Source organism: Macrobrachium rosenbergii, chromosome 56 (assembly GCF_040412425.1).
Source record: "Macrobrachium rosenbergii isolate ZJJX-2024 chromosome 56, ASM4041242v1, whole genome shotgun sequence".
In the NCBI taxonomy this organism is placed as follows: domain Eukaryota; kingdom Metazoa; phylum Arthropoda; class Malacostraca; order Decapoda; family Palaemonidae; genus Macrobrachium; species Macrobrachium rosenbergii.
In genome coordinates, this window is record NC_089796.1 from 15,560,806 (window position 1) to 15,576,694 (window position 15,889).

Sequence of the window (15,889 nt, forward strand, 5' to 3'; positions counted from 1 at the left end):
AAGAGTAATATTCCGTAAAAATTAGTACAGGATTTGAAGACAACGAGTACTTGATCAGCAGTTCTCCTCCATAAATTGATGGAGTAACTCAGCAGATTCCTTTATAAAATGAACATCGCGTAATTTGCATTTTAACATGCCTACGAGAAAGGATTATAACCTTGCTTAACCCCAAGGTAGTCCCTTAATATATGATAGGATAGTCTAACATGGTTATTGTAGGATCGGGTCCATTACTTGGACAGTGGTTGGTCTTAACTGATCATTTCGCGTTGTACCAAATGAGCAAGCGAAGGGGTAGGTCAGATCGCCGAAGGTCACCGTTCAGCGAGTTTCCCGTCAACGAATTTCGCCGGAGGGCTTGTGTTACATTTCTCAGTGTATTTTGAATTAAGAAAAATATTTGAAAGTACTCGGTATTTTGTTAATTCTTTTCAATCAGCAAGAACTATTTTCTGGAGACGCCGTGCCGCCGGCGACGGCTCTTCCCGTGAGGCGGCCGACCAGGGCCTCATCGTAAGCTTTCAGTGGGCTGGGTACTTCGAGACCCGGCTCCTTACAAATTGACCATTCTTATGCTAACGCCGAGACCAGGGAAGGAGGAGCGGAAAGACACGTCCCTACATTATCCTGGACTTTTGATTGTTCCCGTGCATATTTCCACCTCCACCACCCTCTCCCCCCATCATTTTGTTGTTAAAATAGACCCCCTTAACCCTTCTTCCATAGAAATGATTTTAGGTACTCTTCACATGCGCGCTTACGAACGTACACACATATACACACATTGTTTTGACGGATTTACTCACTCCTTCAATTATGAGTGTTCTTTTGGAAACGAGCTCCTGTCTTTATATGGTGTTGCTCCAACGCACTTTCAGCGTCTTGTAATGTTAAGAAAATTCAAAGTGAGAATATTTAGAACATTTACATGTTAGAAGACATTGTGTTATGGACTGTCTGCTGTCTATCTTGGTGTCTAAGAAATGTTCTGTAGTTAAAAAAAAAATAACTTAAGATAATAATTTCTGCATAGCAGTTTCCATCATCCTAGTCTTCGATTAAGGAGGTGTAAGTAAAAAGTAGATCCCTAAAATTTTCATATAAAAGGAAAACTCCTATACGGAGACTCGCGAACCTGAGTTTACCAGCCGCGCGCACACACACAGTTTGCTTGTCTTAGGTCGCCTCTCATTATTCTCTTGCCGCCTGTCGCACCCGATCGATCGTGGCTCTAAAATAGACCACGCAAAGGGAGTTGAACGATGGCGAAATGTTTTACAAAAATCCTGCTTTTAAAGAATGGGGAGGGGGGGGGGGATGGGGAGGACTTTCCAACAAGTCGTGATTGAGGTAACAGGACCAAAAGGGGGGGGAAGGGGGGAAGATGACCTCTTAAAGACCATAAAGTAGAGGATCGGCCGAGCACGACTCCTTGAGACTGGAACTAAAGCTAACAGTAAGGCGTCAATCATCCACCCAGATACACCTGCGACGTCGTCGACCTTTGGTGTTGTGATGCCAGTATAAGCAACTTATTATTCAGTTCACTCCCAGCTCAGCCTGTCGTTTGATGGAATGCAGCGGGGTGATATCCAACCAGATACTTATGCTCCATACAACTTGATTTAACAGACTTCAGCTTTTTCCAGGTTCCAGAGAGTTGCGCAGGACATTTTTGTGAATTATTGTTTTTTGAGTTCTTCCGAGACAACCGGAGGATATTTTCGTGTTTCCTTCTAAGCAGGCAGTAATAGCTTTGAGTTTAATGCCTTGGTAAATGTACGTAGAACGAGAAAGGGATTCCATGAAACTCTGGCGTATTTTGGCTTAAGCGGGAAATGCCTTATAGGAACAAAGAATTATATTGTTTTCAAAATTAACACGAAGAGAGAATTTTGTAAAGATAAACATTCAGGATGAAGAATTTTTTGTAAATGCTCACGGGGAAAAGGGAAAAATAATATTAACCACGAATAACTGCAAAAAAAACATTTTATTGTAAATGTTCAAAGGATTAAAAAATTTAAAACAAATTCAATTGAAATGAGGTCTCCGATTCGGTTGGTTGAGATACAGCGAAAGGAATATTGAATAAAAAGCATATTCCGAATAAAGAATCTGATTTTGATTGTGGAAAGGAAACCAAAGATGTTAAAAAGAATTTATTGCAGTGAATTTGGTTTCGGCTGTTGAAATTAAACAAAAAAGTTTACAGATCATAAAAATCTATTTGTTAAAGTATGTGTAATTGGAATGAAATAATTTGTTTTTGACCATTCAGAATGAAGGCCCCCCAAAAAAAAAAAATAATAAACAGTGTAATTGAAAAGGAGAATGTTGAAAGGAAAAAAAACTCAGCAACTTAGGTGGGAAAGATTGATAATTAGTTTTTGTAGCCTTTTTGATTAGTAAAGTGAAACCAGTGGAGCGTGGAGGAGATTGTAAGTTTGAGAGGGGAAAATTATTAATTTCAATTATTATTTTGGGGGAAGCTTTAGAAAGCGATTAAAATAAGGCACGTTTTTCATGTTCAAAGATTTTCTGGTGGTTTTGGGCCGATAGAATTTCATTTTTATTCTATAGTGGAGCTCGCACGGCCAGTGGAGAAGAAAAACATTGTTTTTACACGAAACAGTTTGAGTTTTAATATAAATAAGAACGCTTATTTTTTAACCAACTTTTGCACGAGAAAAAGATAAATATCTGTTTTCTGTTCCAGTTTGTCGGGAGTGGAGTTATTATCATAATGCAGTCGCTGATACCTATCATCAGACTTTTTATAATGGCAGAAGTTTCAGCGTTACAGAACTTTAATAACACTTTAATTATATATTTATCCACTCACTGTTGATGCCGGTACTTCGCCTCCGTGTGTTTTCCCTTGGAAAGAACACCTTGTGTTTCTTTTCACCGTCATTGTGCATTTAGGGAGTTTTTCCAGAATTATTTTAACTTCCTAAACAGTGCATTTATGCACAATGTGCTCAAAGATCACATATGGACTTAGAAACATGGCGTAGCTTTACTTTCTTGAGCACTTATGCAAGATAATGAAAACATTCTACAAGGTTAAATGAGTCCTTGTGATTCTCTCTCTCTGCTAGGGCAAGGGAGGGAGGGAGTGGGGAGGTGAACTCCCCACCCAAACCTAGGGGAGACAATGGACAATCCCCAGTTGTGAATAGAGCATCATACGACCAAGGGGGTGGTATGGGAGACACGTGAGAGCACTTGAGAATCTGCTGTTTATCTGCACATAAGACAATCTCAATTAACACCTCAGGTGAACAGCCAGAAACAAAGTCCCAGCCAGTGTGTGTGGCACTTCTTGTACGAGTATAGTAAGATTTAATCCCTTTTCCCTCTTACTCTTTTTATTTTTTTATTTTTTTTGCTCTAATTTTCATTCACATGTGAGAATTCCAGTCAGTAGAAAATTCATGACCTGTTGTATTGTTCCGTAAATACTCGTATATAATTTATGTTCATGGTGAATACTAATAATAATAAGAATATAGTGAATAATAATAATGATAAAAATTTGGTGAGTAATAATAATTATAAAAATATGGTGAGTAATAATAATGATAAAAATAAAGAACACGCAATTCGAACTCAGCTTCCCAGAGGAAAAGAAAAGTGCAATTACTAGGTGGGGTACACTCTGGTGTTTACGGGGTGTTGATCTGATGGAAGCAGCCTCGCATGTGTAAAGTGTTTATGGTTTTTATTTCACTAAGGCGTGAGAGGCTCGCTTGCGGTGCACATGGCCTGCTTGTAAGCCAGCAGTAAACGTGAACCTGCTTTCTCTAGGTGAAATTTGCGAAAGATTTTTTTTTTTCTGGCAATTTTAGTAATTGGTTTTTCTCACGCTATATTTATTTATTTATATACTTATTTATTTATTTATTTATTTATTTTTTGTTTATATTTTTTTTATTTCTGCAGACATTACGTTTTAAGTAGACTTTGTTCGTATTGTTTTTACTATTTTGTATTATTTATTTACCTAATTATTGATTTATTTTGTGCTTTATTTGATTCGTTTCTACTTTGTATATCGAATACTGCTTGCAACCGATTGCAGCCAACGAGAGAGAGAGAGAGAGAGAGAGAGAGAGAGAGAGAGAGAGAGAGAGAGAGAGAGAGAGAGTTGAGGGGGTAGAAGTGCTCTCTTTCGGGTGTGGCTATTGTTAAGACCAGATTCATGTCGACGGCAGATAACTGGCCGAACGTATAAGCAATTCGGGCGAAGACAAAAGCTGCAAGATGATAAACGCCAGAGATAAACATGGCTGCTCGAGCTCCAGGTATTATGGAGATACTCCTCTCATTGGAGAGGCAAGCAGACGGATTAGCGCAGACAAACTCGACCAATTAATAATGGGAGGGTGAGAAGAGTTTTGGGCAGACAGCGCTCCAGCGGACAAGTGACGGAATTGATATAGAGGATTTTTAAGCGGACTTCGCTGCTTCAGCAGACAACAGCGCTAACGTCACTTCTCTGCTTACGGATTATTGAGAAAAGGCAAATAGAGTGCGGTAACGGATGATAAAGCTGTTGATGATAAACTGATACTGAGATGATGATTATATTTTAAATCAGGCAAGATAATCAGGCAAGATAACAGGAGGGAATTAAATAAATACACTAGTAACATAATTAAGAACGATGGCGAACGATAGCTTGGGTGATGATATTGAGAGAGAGAGAGAGAGAGAGAGAGAGAGAGAGAGAGAGAGAGAGAGAGAGGATTAATAACACACATTTAAAACTCCAAACTATTAGAACTTGAGTTCTTGTAGTTATGAGTCCCTAATCCCATCCTGGTTATTTTGTTTATATTTTGACTTTTTGATTCACATGGAAATATTTTATTTCAAGTTAATGTTCCAAATTATGTAAATGGTCCAAGATTTGGGAGGTTACCTTGAAGAGGTGTGGAAGCGGATGAGGTATAAGGGACCAGTGTCTTAACATCCCTGGAAATAATGGATGAGGCTGAGAGTCGGTGTACAAGCGGTGGGTCTGGAATTTCTGGAAGTGATATATGTGTAATAATCGTGATGCATGGGGCTCCTTATGATGGAGAACCTCCCATCTCTCTCTCTCTCTCTCTCTCTCTCTCTCTCTCTCTCTCTCTCTCTCTCTCTCTCACGGAAAAGATGGTTTAGAGACTACAATTGGAATAAACCTCTCTGAGAAAAAAACTTAACTTTAATATTGAATAAAATCTCTCTCTCTCTCTCTCTCTCTCTCTCTCTCTCTCTCTCTCTCTCTCTCTCTCTCTCTCTCTCAAGGAAAAAATGGTTTAGAAACTGCATCTGAAATAAACCTGAAAAAAACTTAACTTTAATATTAGAATAAAATCTCTCTCTCTCTCTCTCTCTCTCTCTCTCTCTCTCTCTCTCTCTCTCTCTCTCTCTCTCTCTCTTTCGGAAAAATGGTTTAGAAACTACAACTGGAATAAACCTCTCGAAAAAACTTAACTTGAATATTGGAATAAAATTCTCTCTCTCTCTCTCTCTCTCTCTCTCTCTCTCTCTCTCTCTCTCAAAAGCTTGAAACTACATCTGGAATGCATCTCAAAATGGTTTGTCAAATCTTTCCGGGAGTATATTTTCTTTGAAACCGGACACTTTACAGTATGGGAAAAATCGGTTTTTTGACATCAGCACAAATTTCCTGGAAGAAACTTGTGCAACCTCTCTGAAAAATAAGTTGGGTCTCCCCCTTGAATATGTTTTCTTTTTTACAGTAGTTACTTTTTTATATCACATCATTTAGGTGGCGTCTACTACTAGAATTATAATTACTGTTAAAACACTACTGATAATGATGATAAGTATTGAGGAACTATAAATTAAATAGATAAGGGTTTTTCTTCTCTTTTTGTAGTTCCAGAAATAATCACATTTCAGTTACAACCCTATAACATCTTCCTGGATTTTATTAGCTTCAGACATAAGCTCTATAATTAAATTATTATTTCTTCTAAAGATCTTGACCAACTGTATTCTGAAAATTGCACACCTCACTTTCAAAAGTAGGATTTACATATATTTTATGCGAATAAAGTGGATTCTGATTATTAATTGATCTGGGTAACCAACTGACGTAACAATTATTATATTCCTCGACACCGAAGAAAGTAAAATATTTGCCAATATAATTATAAAGGAAAAAGTATGATTAAATTCCCAACTAAGAACATTAACACCTTTATATATAATTTTATAAATTCTCCCATACAAACTATAAATACCAGCAAAGGAACACTTAATCCGTTGCAAAATCGCTTCAATCGGCATCATCTCGAAATCCCATTCTGCAAGGGCTGTTATTCTTCACGATCGTGGATGGCTCATTTCCCCACTTCAGAATTGTAATTAAAACAATATATCACATGCCGGCTCACGAGCCAAGACATTTGTTGTTATAGAGGCTCCGTGGGTTCAGATTGCTTATCGCCATTTCGATAACTTAATTGGATAAAAGCTCTTCTTCTTCCCTTTGTCTTCTTCTTTTTCTTTTAGCGTGTATTTTTGTTGTAAGCACGATGCCTTCTTTATTGTGGTTGAAAGTTTTTTTAACAGTATTTACAGTCTTGCGTTTGTGTTTCCTATGTTTTTGTCAGTCTCAGATGACGTATAAGTATGAATTGTATGTTAAAATGATTGCATGTAAAGTGTTTTGACCTACTGTTTCAAGTTTCCCCCTGTTTCATTTATTTATTTTTTGTCGTGTTTGTGTTCCCTATTCTTGATTTAGTTTTGAGTAAAAACTAATTAAAATTTGTGTCAACATTTTTTCAATAGCGTTTCCAACACATTTTTCTTTTCGTTATCATTTTTCCTTTCATTTCCCTCTATTACTGTTTACATTGAACAATGGAAGAGAGAGAAGGGGAAGAAGGCAAGTAGCAAAGTATCTCCCAAGAGTTCTCTTAAGTCTTTACGTTCCTCCGCTTGGTTAAGCACGCCGGGTCTTTAGCATGAAATCATCATTCTTAATTGGTGCGGAGTAGCCCTGTTCCAATTATTCACGGAGTTTAAGAGAAGGTAATGCAAGTTCCAGTCGAAGAAATGGTCACGCTGCTGTGCTGTCTGGCAACGGAAGACGACTTTTAGTGTTCGCTGGTGATATTTATAGATATCGCTTAGTTATCTATTTACGTTTTCTAACAGAGCGGAGATGCTGAAGTTTGCCCGACTCGCTGTATCTCTGGAAGTTAGTTTTTGATACAGGGAAGCTACTTCAGGTTGTGTGTTTCGAACATTTTGCTTACCTAGCTTTTTTTTTTTTTTTAAGCATTCACGAGAAGGAATCTCAGACGAACATATTCAACATTGGCACAACATTCCCAACCTTCCAGGCTGAAGTAGCGTGGTGATTCGAAGCTCGCATCGCGGAATTAGGGTCCCTAATCACCTACTTATAAGATAACCTACCCCCGATGGCCTTTGGAAGTTGTAGGCGTGTTGTCCGTTGAATAGGATGGGCGGGGAAGGGGGTTATTATGAGTTCGAGGTTTCGCGAGTGTAAGGTCAACCCCATTCATGGAGGGTTAGAGGTAGGGGAAGGAAGGAGAAGATGGGGAGGAGGGGGAAGGGGAGGCCATATTTGATCCTCCTCTCCGATAGGGAAGCGAGACACAGGAGAGGCAGTGCCCAGCGCCGTAACAAATCAACTTTTATGGAGCGTCAAGGTCTCCTCTTTCTGCCTTCCAAAATGCTACCTGCCGCCGTCGCCTCTTCGCCGCTCGAGCATTTTGTCTCTTATCGCCCGGCCTGACCTCCTCCTCCTCCTCCCCCCTCCTCCTCCGTCGGCGACGGCTGGGATCGCAGGGGCGTGGTCGAGGGGTCACTCCTCGCCGAAGTTCTTCGCATAAGAGGCGGGACGATACATTCCGTGAGGTTTCTGGGTCTATTCTTTGTACCCTGCCATCAGGAGCCGCTTCGTTTCTGTATGGATGGCGTGGGAATCTGCGGTAAAGGGAAACGCTAATTAAAATTGCGATAAAAAGTGGAATAGAAGACGGGATTGGGTTTTAGCCGTTCTAAATATATGGGCAAGTAGCATAGAAGACAGGTAGTGGGACAGATAAGTACCGAAGGAAAAAATTAAGGATAATGAACGATAAGAAGCAGAGGAAACAGGTAGCAAAAGAAATAAGAAACTCAGGAAAAAAAACATTACGGATAAGAAGCAGTGAAAATAGGTAGCTGAAGAAATAAGGAACAGCGGAAAAAATGCAGAAACGAGATTAAGGATAAGACATTATAGGCGTGAAGAAGAAACTGGAAGAGATTGCCTCGCTAGGTCTGGTTTTATAGACTTAATGTCCCTGGGAAGTATAATGAACCAAGGAGTGATCATGATTTTTTTTTTTCATTTTAGGGCAAAGGGTGATCATGACTTTTTTAGGGGCAAGGGACCATTTGGATCTTGTTAAGAAGCTTCTTGTGTGTGTGTGTGAGAGAGAGAGAGAGAGAGAGAGAGAGAGAGAGAGAGAGAGAGAGAAATGATGATAACATTTTTGATGAAAAGAGGTTAGGATTTTTTTTATTTTTATTTTTGTGAAAAATTCATATTAGTCATGTAATCATTAAACATGGTTTTAAAAGCATTGAGGTTCCACACTCATAATTACTTTTCAATGAATTTCAACGTTTGTATAGTATTAAAGTGAGAGAGGATGTGTTATATAGCTTTTGAGCAGTTAACTTCACTTACTGATTTTCAAGAGGTAGGATTTGCGAAAACTTTTCAAGACTTATAATGCCAAACACTTTTTCAAGAAGGAAACTCGTACTTGCATATCCAAGTCTGATTCGTTAAGAATTCAAATTCTAATTTAGAAGTTAGATCTAGTACCCGAAGCGAGGCGGCGTTTGGGTGGCGTTAATAGGTTCGGGCTGAAGACTGGATCTTGTAAAAGTCAACCAGTGGACAATGGAACCGCATGAAATACAACTTTACCCCCTCCTCCTTCCCCTCTACCTAGCCATATCCCCCTTCCCCTAAAACATGCGTGTTTCTTTCTGCCCTTCTCAGGATGCAGTTGCCCAAGTTCGGCATATGAGTATCGTCATACGCTCATTGGAATGGATGACCCACGCCGGTGCGACGCGGTGCGACCGAACTTTATCGGCCGCTAAATGGTCACTGGAAGTTGTTCTTCACCTTGTACATGATTCTTGGAGGTTATCCTTCGTTGTGTTGATATTCCTTGTAAGGTGTTCTACATGATCATTGGAAGTTGTCCTACATCCGTCATGATTTTCGGAATTTATACATTTTTCTCCATCTTTTGATGATCAGCAGAAGTTATTCTCCACTCTTTGATGGACATTAGAAGTTATTCTCCTTCCTTTGATGAACATCAGAAGTTAGTCTTCATCCTTCGATGATAACTGGAAGTTATCTTACATATTTGATAATCTTTAGAAATGATATGCCTTGTCTTTGTGATAATCCGTTATAGTCCATCTTTCTTATAATCGTTATTCAAATTCGAATTATATTTTTACTTGTTTACTTTCTTTTCATTTTCTGTTTTATAGGGAAGCACAAGCAGAAACTTCGATGAGTTCGTAATATCAGTTTGTTCAGAAAATACTTGAAAACAAGTGGAATATTTTTTTCCCTCGAAAGTGAGGATACTGGTGAACGAACACTCATTAAGAATTCATCAAGAATTTCCAAATTAAAGCAGGAAAGAAAGGGATAAAGGAAAAGAGCGTGGTCTAATCACTAATGATCTAAAGGAATGTTAAAGAAATCAAGGATAAACAGAAGTATGATGAGAATTCCTTAACTTGAAGGTAAAATTAGTGGAAAAAATCGCCTAATTTACCAGTCCGGTGAATTATATTATATTTTTTGTATAATAACTATCCTAATATTTCTTAGCCATAACATTTCCTAAAAGAACATTGTATTAAGACAAACACATTGCATTCGTTTCAGCACTTATATATAAAAAAGTGTCTTCAGTTAATCTCTCTCTCTCTCTCTCTCTCTCTCTCTCTCTCTCTCTCTCTCTCTCTCTCTCTCTCTCTCTCTTTCTCTCTCAACAGCCTTTTCATCCATTTTTCTTTTTGCTCTCGACTGTCTTCTCCTCCAACCTCATTGTAACCTCCCTCTTGACGTACGTGTACAGGTCGTGTCATGTGATGGTTTATGGAGTGGAGCCATGTCTGTCAGCAAAGTGTATCTTGCAGAATTGCTTATTCCCCCTTCGCGTTCTCTCTCTCTCTCTCTCTCTCTCTCTCTCTCTCTCTCTCTCTCTCTCTCTCTCTCTCTCTCTCTCCACAAAGTTATTTTAACATTTTTAAAATTATTATTTGAGTGGTGTTATCATCATAGTTCTCTCTCTCTCTCTCTCTCTCCAGAACGAATATAAAGGGTAGCTACTCATATTGTCCTGATGTCAGCTTTATAGCGGTGGGGAGATTATATTGTCATTACCATAGCGAGGTTGTTATACTGTTTATTATATGAGATAACGATCATACAACGGCTAATGTTGTTATGTTATTATTCTCTCTTTGGTTGTACAACGCGTCGATGACTAATGCTTCCGTAACGTCAGTACAGTTATTGGATGGTATTTTTGATTTGGGAGGCATTAAATACTGCAGTTATTACATGTTCCATATAATGTTCAGTGTGAGTATTCTTAAAATAAGGGAACCATCTATTTGAATAGGACTTCACCTGCTCTCTCTCTCTCTCTCTCTCTCTCTCTCTCTCTCTCTCTCTCTCTTCATTTTTCATATTCTCTCCTCATCTATATTTATATAAGGGTGCAAGAAAATTCTCTCTCTCTCTCTCTCTCTCTCTCTCTCTCTCTCTCTCTCTCTCTCTCTCTCTCTCTCTCTCTCTCCATTTTCCATCTTCTCTCCTCAGCTATATTTATATTATAAGGGTGCAGGAAAATTTTCTCTCTCTCTCTCTCTCTCTCTCTCTCTCTCTGCGCGCACGCGCGTGGTTTAATGAGCCAGTTGTCGTGTAATTTATCGTACATTGTGTCTTGGCGTTTGTGAAGCAAGTGGTACTCAGTCATAGTTAAAAGAAACCTTTGCGGGGAACATTGTTTCGTTTTTCATTATTTTCCAGTGTTTTATGCGGTCGTTTTTCAAAATTACCGGGCAGATAACGGTGAGTGCGCATAAGAATCTGAAAGTGGAGAGAGAGAGAGAGAGAGAGAGAGAGAGAGAGAGAGAGAATGTGTAGCATTATTATGACTTTAGCTTTGATGATCTAAATTTGCATACTGAGGTTTGAATAGAAAGCAAAAATATTATGAATGAAGTTATTCTAGTATATTCTTTAAAACAGAAACACTCAAGCAAGCAGCGTTCTGTGACCTTCTATATAATAAGAAAAATAGCCGAAGAGACCGAAAAGGGTGGGATAGATCGTGGGTATTTAGGCCCGAATCCAGCGGGGCAACGAAATCGTACCATTGATTGCCGATACGGAAAATCAGGAATTGCTAGCCAGCCAGAAGGGCGGTGTGAAATATGAGTAAAAGTGTTATAATGATAATAATTGGGAAATAAAAAAAATAAGTTAAATATGAAATCCGCGAAAGCACTTGCCCTCTGTAAAGCGACTAATTTAACGATGACAATCTAACAGCCGAGATAATGCAATCTTTTCATTTCTAATGGAGAGCTGGGGTGGTGGGTGGGAGGAGGGGGGATTGGGATACAGTGGTAGGATGGAAGAGACGGCATATAGCTGGAGGTGAGGGAGGAGGTGATTGGGCATGTGCTGAGAACCCCGGGGTGAAGAGGTAACTCCCCTTAATTGAAGCTTGGGCGAACCCGCAGTGTCTTTTGATTAAGAAATCTAGCCCAGAGAGAAAGAGAATCGTCTACTTTTTCTCTTCATCAGCCGTTGCGTCTCAATCAACTTCGAAGAAAATTTTTTCCTTCGTAGTTATTTTGCACTCTGCTTCGTCTTAATGAATAAGGTTCTCTTATTATTGTCATTCTGTTTAGATTAAGATTCATAGTGGCCATACTCATTCATCCATTTTTTTTGTGAATATTTTTTTTTACTATTTATAAGGAATTCATTCACTCCTCCTCTTAACCAATAAATAATTTTGGTCACTGGAGCCATAAAAGTATCAAGAACTACAAATTGTCTCAATTAAGTATAATGTATTAATGGAATCGATAACCACTTATCTATAAAAGACAGGCCCGTTGCTTCTGTGGGCCCTGAATCCACTCTTCTTCCTACCCTTTTATTTTTATAGTTAATTTCGGAGCTTAGTTAGATGACAGTACTATATTCCCCGTCCATTTAGCTTTTGCAATAAAGAAAAAAAAACCAGTACCTGGAAGTGTGAAAAGTACGAGTACCAGAGGTGAGAAAAGCCCTCAGCCGTGTGAGAGAGATCCAGTCTTGGAAAAGCTACTCCTAATTTTCCCGACAGAACCCGCTAATAAAACCCACCAGCATCAGAGCTCTCGAACTGACATGGCTCATAAACCCGAATAAGCTAAACCAAGAGAAATCCCATTACTTTGCCCTGCTTGCAAAAAGCACATACAATCTTATCAGATTCAGAACCCATGACCCTCCCCTCCGTGTAACCCCAATCCACCTCCCCCCTCCTAAACTCCTTTTAACCCCTCAACCCCTAACCAAGCTTCTTGCTATACCTAATTCGAGCGGACGTTAATTTGAGGGAACAACAGATTGAGGCTTGCGTTAGCGCGATTTGTTAATTGGGTGAGAGCAAGCACCTCGAGGCTTTGCGCTTGCGCTATCTCGAAAACGCGCTCACGATACGCTGCTACAACCAAGGTAAAGAGAGTAGACAGGTACGCTCACTTGTAGGGGTGAGATTATCCCCAAGCCGCTGGTGTCTGGTGTCCACAGGTCGGTTTGTGACCTGGGTCACTATAAACTCCTGTGATTGACTTCACTCACATCAGTTGTTTGTGTGTTATTGTCAATAGCAGTATACAAATTTCTCTTCAGTACATTTCCAATCACCAGTGGGTTACCGTTTTATTATATAGAGTAATTTTCGAGAAATGCCATTTATTTGCGCAGTGTTTGGTTGCAATTCTCATGGTAGAAAGAAAGAAGGCATATCATTTCTTCGCTTCCCTAAAGATGCAGAAACAAGACAAAAGTGGAATCATGTTCGTCGTAGAAAAGACAAATTCAATTCTCCTAACAGTAGGATATGCAGCAGACATTTTTGAGGACAGTGCTTATTTCAAAAGTCAAGAACGAATTTCGGCAAATGTAACCAGTGCTCCTACAAAGAGACTTTTGAAGTCACTGCAGTTCCAACTTCTTTCTTCATTGCCTAAATCTAAAGGTCAGATCAACCATCTCTAATGATATTACTTGTAATTAGTCCATATGTATAATCTTGAAATAACTGTATATACAATGTTATAAATATAGGTTATACATATATACATGTAAAGAGAGAGAGAGAGAGAGAGAGAGAGAGGAGAGAGAGAGAGAGAGAGAGAGAGAGAGAGAGAGAGAGAGATTTCATAGCCTTATAATAAGAAAAAATTATGATCGAACATATTTTCAAAGTAAATAAAACTGAAATGAGAGAGAGAGAGAGTAAAAAAGAATTCGTTTTATTACTTGGCATAACTAATATTATTTCTTCTTTATATTAGGTACTGATGAGCTAAACAGATTTCGACAATCACGTGCAGAGAGAAGAAATCTGAAACGATTAGTTGAAGAATCATTTGAAGAAAAATAGATGAGTATGTGGTGAAGAAATTCATGTTGAAATGGAGATGTTTCATCTGTGCAAGATTTGGATGACGTAGATCAGCAAGATGAAACAAAGACACTGGAGGATGTGCAGCGCCAACTAGAAGAGGTTATGCAGGAAAGAAATAATCTCATCTCAGAAAAGAACAGTGGGAGAAAAGAAAAGAGAGTGTTAGTGGATAATATTAACAAAATTAAATAACGACGTTTTACGGTGCAAGACATTCCTTGGCAAACTTTTTCTCCATCTCATGTGAAAGCATCATAAATGGTAAAATACATGAAACGTTGGTCAGTGTCTGATATAGTTGAGCAATAACTTTTAAGGAATATAGGTCCTAAAGCATATAAATATTTGCGTAAACAATGGGAATTCCTCTTCCTTCAGAGAGTACTTTAAAACGTTGGTCATCAAAAAGACGCGGAACCGGGCATTTTGCAAACAGTGCTTCAAATGTTGAAAAAAAGGGTCATTCAATGAATGAATATAAACGATTATGTGTTATGTCTTTTGATGAATGTACAATTTCTCAAATCTGGTCCTACGATAGGAATAGACGAATTATTTGATCCACAATCTAGAGTGCAGTGTGTAATGATTCGAGGACTTACAAGCATGGAAACAGCTTGTTTTTACAATTTCAACACCAATATGACCAAAGACTTGTATATTATACAAGTTAATTGTAAGTAGAGAGAGTATTGGTTTTCCAGAGCTGTAGTAAGTGATATGGGCCCTACAAATGTCAGCCTTTGGAATAGTATTGGTATAAGTACAGAAACCATTTCATTCATTTTCAAATCCTTATGACTCAGAGGAGAGGTGTATGTATTGCCAAACCGACCTCATCTCATTAAACTAATAAGGAATAATTTTTCTTGATTATGGCTTCCAGTTAAGTGATGGAAGCTTTGTTCAAAGTGAATGTGGCATGAGAAATTGTCAAGAAAGAGTGTAAGTGATTTACGACCCACCTATCGCTTGACTGAAAATAATTTATGTGTTAAAGGAACAGCACGCATGAATGTGAAGAAAGCCACCAGCTTCTATCAGAAACTACCCCAAAAACAATAGACTTTTATGGAAAACAAGGACTTTAGAGAGCAAACATTGGAAAAGTACTCGAGATTTTATCAAACTTGCTGATGCATGGTTTGATTTATTCAGTCAAGTTCCTTATATGACAAAAAGGCACAAAGAAATGCATATGGGTTGCAACTGATTCAACAAAATAAAATTCTGGAGGAAATGAAAAGCGTTGCTAAAAACAATGAGATGTGTGGGCGTAAACGTGTGAGCCTGTATCAGTTTAGAAGGAATTATCATTTTCGTGCAAATCTTTTGCCCCTGTTATATGAAATGGTGAAAGCAAAATGATGTATCATACATATTAACTTACAGACTCAATCAGGATGGATTAGAGCATATGTTTGGATGTGCATCTGACAAATGGGCATTTGCTACGATCATCCTTGTCGGTTACATTTAAGAGAAAGAATTAAGTCATATCTTCTTGTATGACATTTCTACAATGGGAAGGAATTGCAATAACCCTAACCAATAGTGATGCCACGATGTAAAGAATCATACATTTCTCATGATAAGAATGAAGATGGCAACATGAAAAGGATTTGGAAAAAGAGTTTCTATCTCAGCCATGGTGTTTGCTTCCATGGAGGAAAGATTTTATCACAGAAGACGACAATACATACGATTTGATTGAAGAACGGGACAAGTACTTTTGTCACATGCCAGACAGAGAGGGTCTTCGGTATGTTGGCGGATACATGGCCTCAAAATTTCTAGGTATCAATTTCTCGCTGCAAGTTGGGAGAATAAAAGTGGCACTTGGGTTGCGTTATTGAGAGACAGCAAAATAAGTTAACATTGCCAAGTAAGGAATTTTATGAAAAGCTGAAAATAATGGAAAACTGTTCAATATTCATCATGGATATGATAATTTTAGGCCAGGAAAGGGTAATGTGCAAGCATTATCACTCATTATTGAAAACATGGAATGCTCTATGGATATAATAACATTTTTTGTGTGATGTCATGTTTTTAGAATGAGAGTGTTGAATAATAAAATTGTATCTAATAATCAA

General features: G+C 38.5%; 1 protein-coding gene and 1 long non-coding RNA gene across 3 annotated transcripts in view; one reads left to right on the forward strand and one right to left on the reverse strand.

Annotated features, from left to right (window-relative positions):
• The window catches only part of LOC136836316 (protein jagged-1b-like), a 387,965-nt gene that overhangs the window by 239,385 nt on the left and 132,691 nt on the right, over positions 1 to 15,889 (forward strand). The gene's annotated exons all lie outside the window — the stretch shown is intronic.
• The window catches only part of LOC136836318 (uncharacterized), a 185,949-nt gene continuing 176,648 nt past the window's right edge, over positions 6,589 to 15,889 (reverse strand). Inside the window, exon 3 of the long non-coding RNA XR_010852371.1 lies at positions 6,589 to 7,989. This is a non-coding gene — a long non-coding RNA (uncharacterized lncRNA). The remainder of the gene's footprint in view (positions 7,990 to 15,889) is intronic.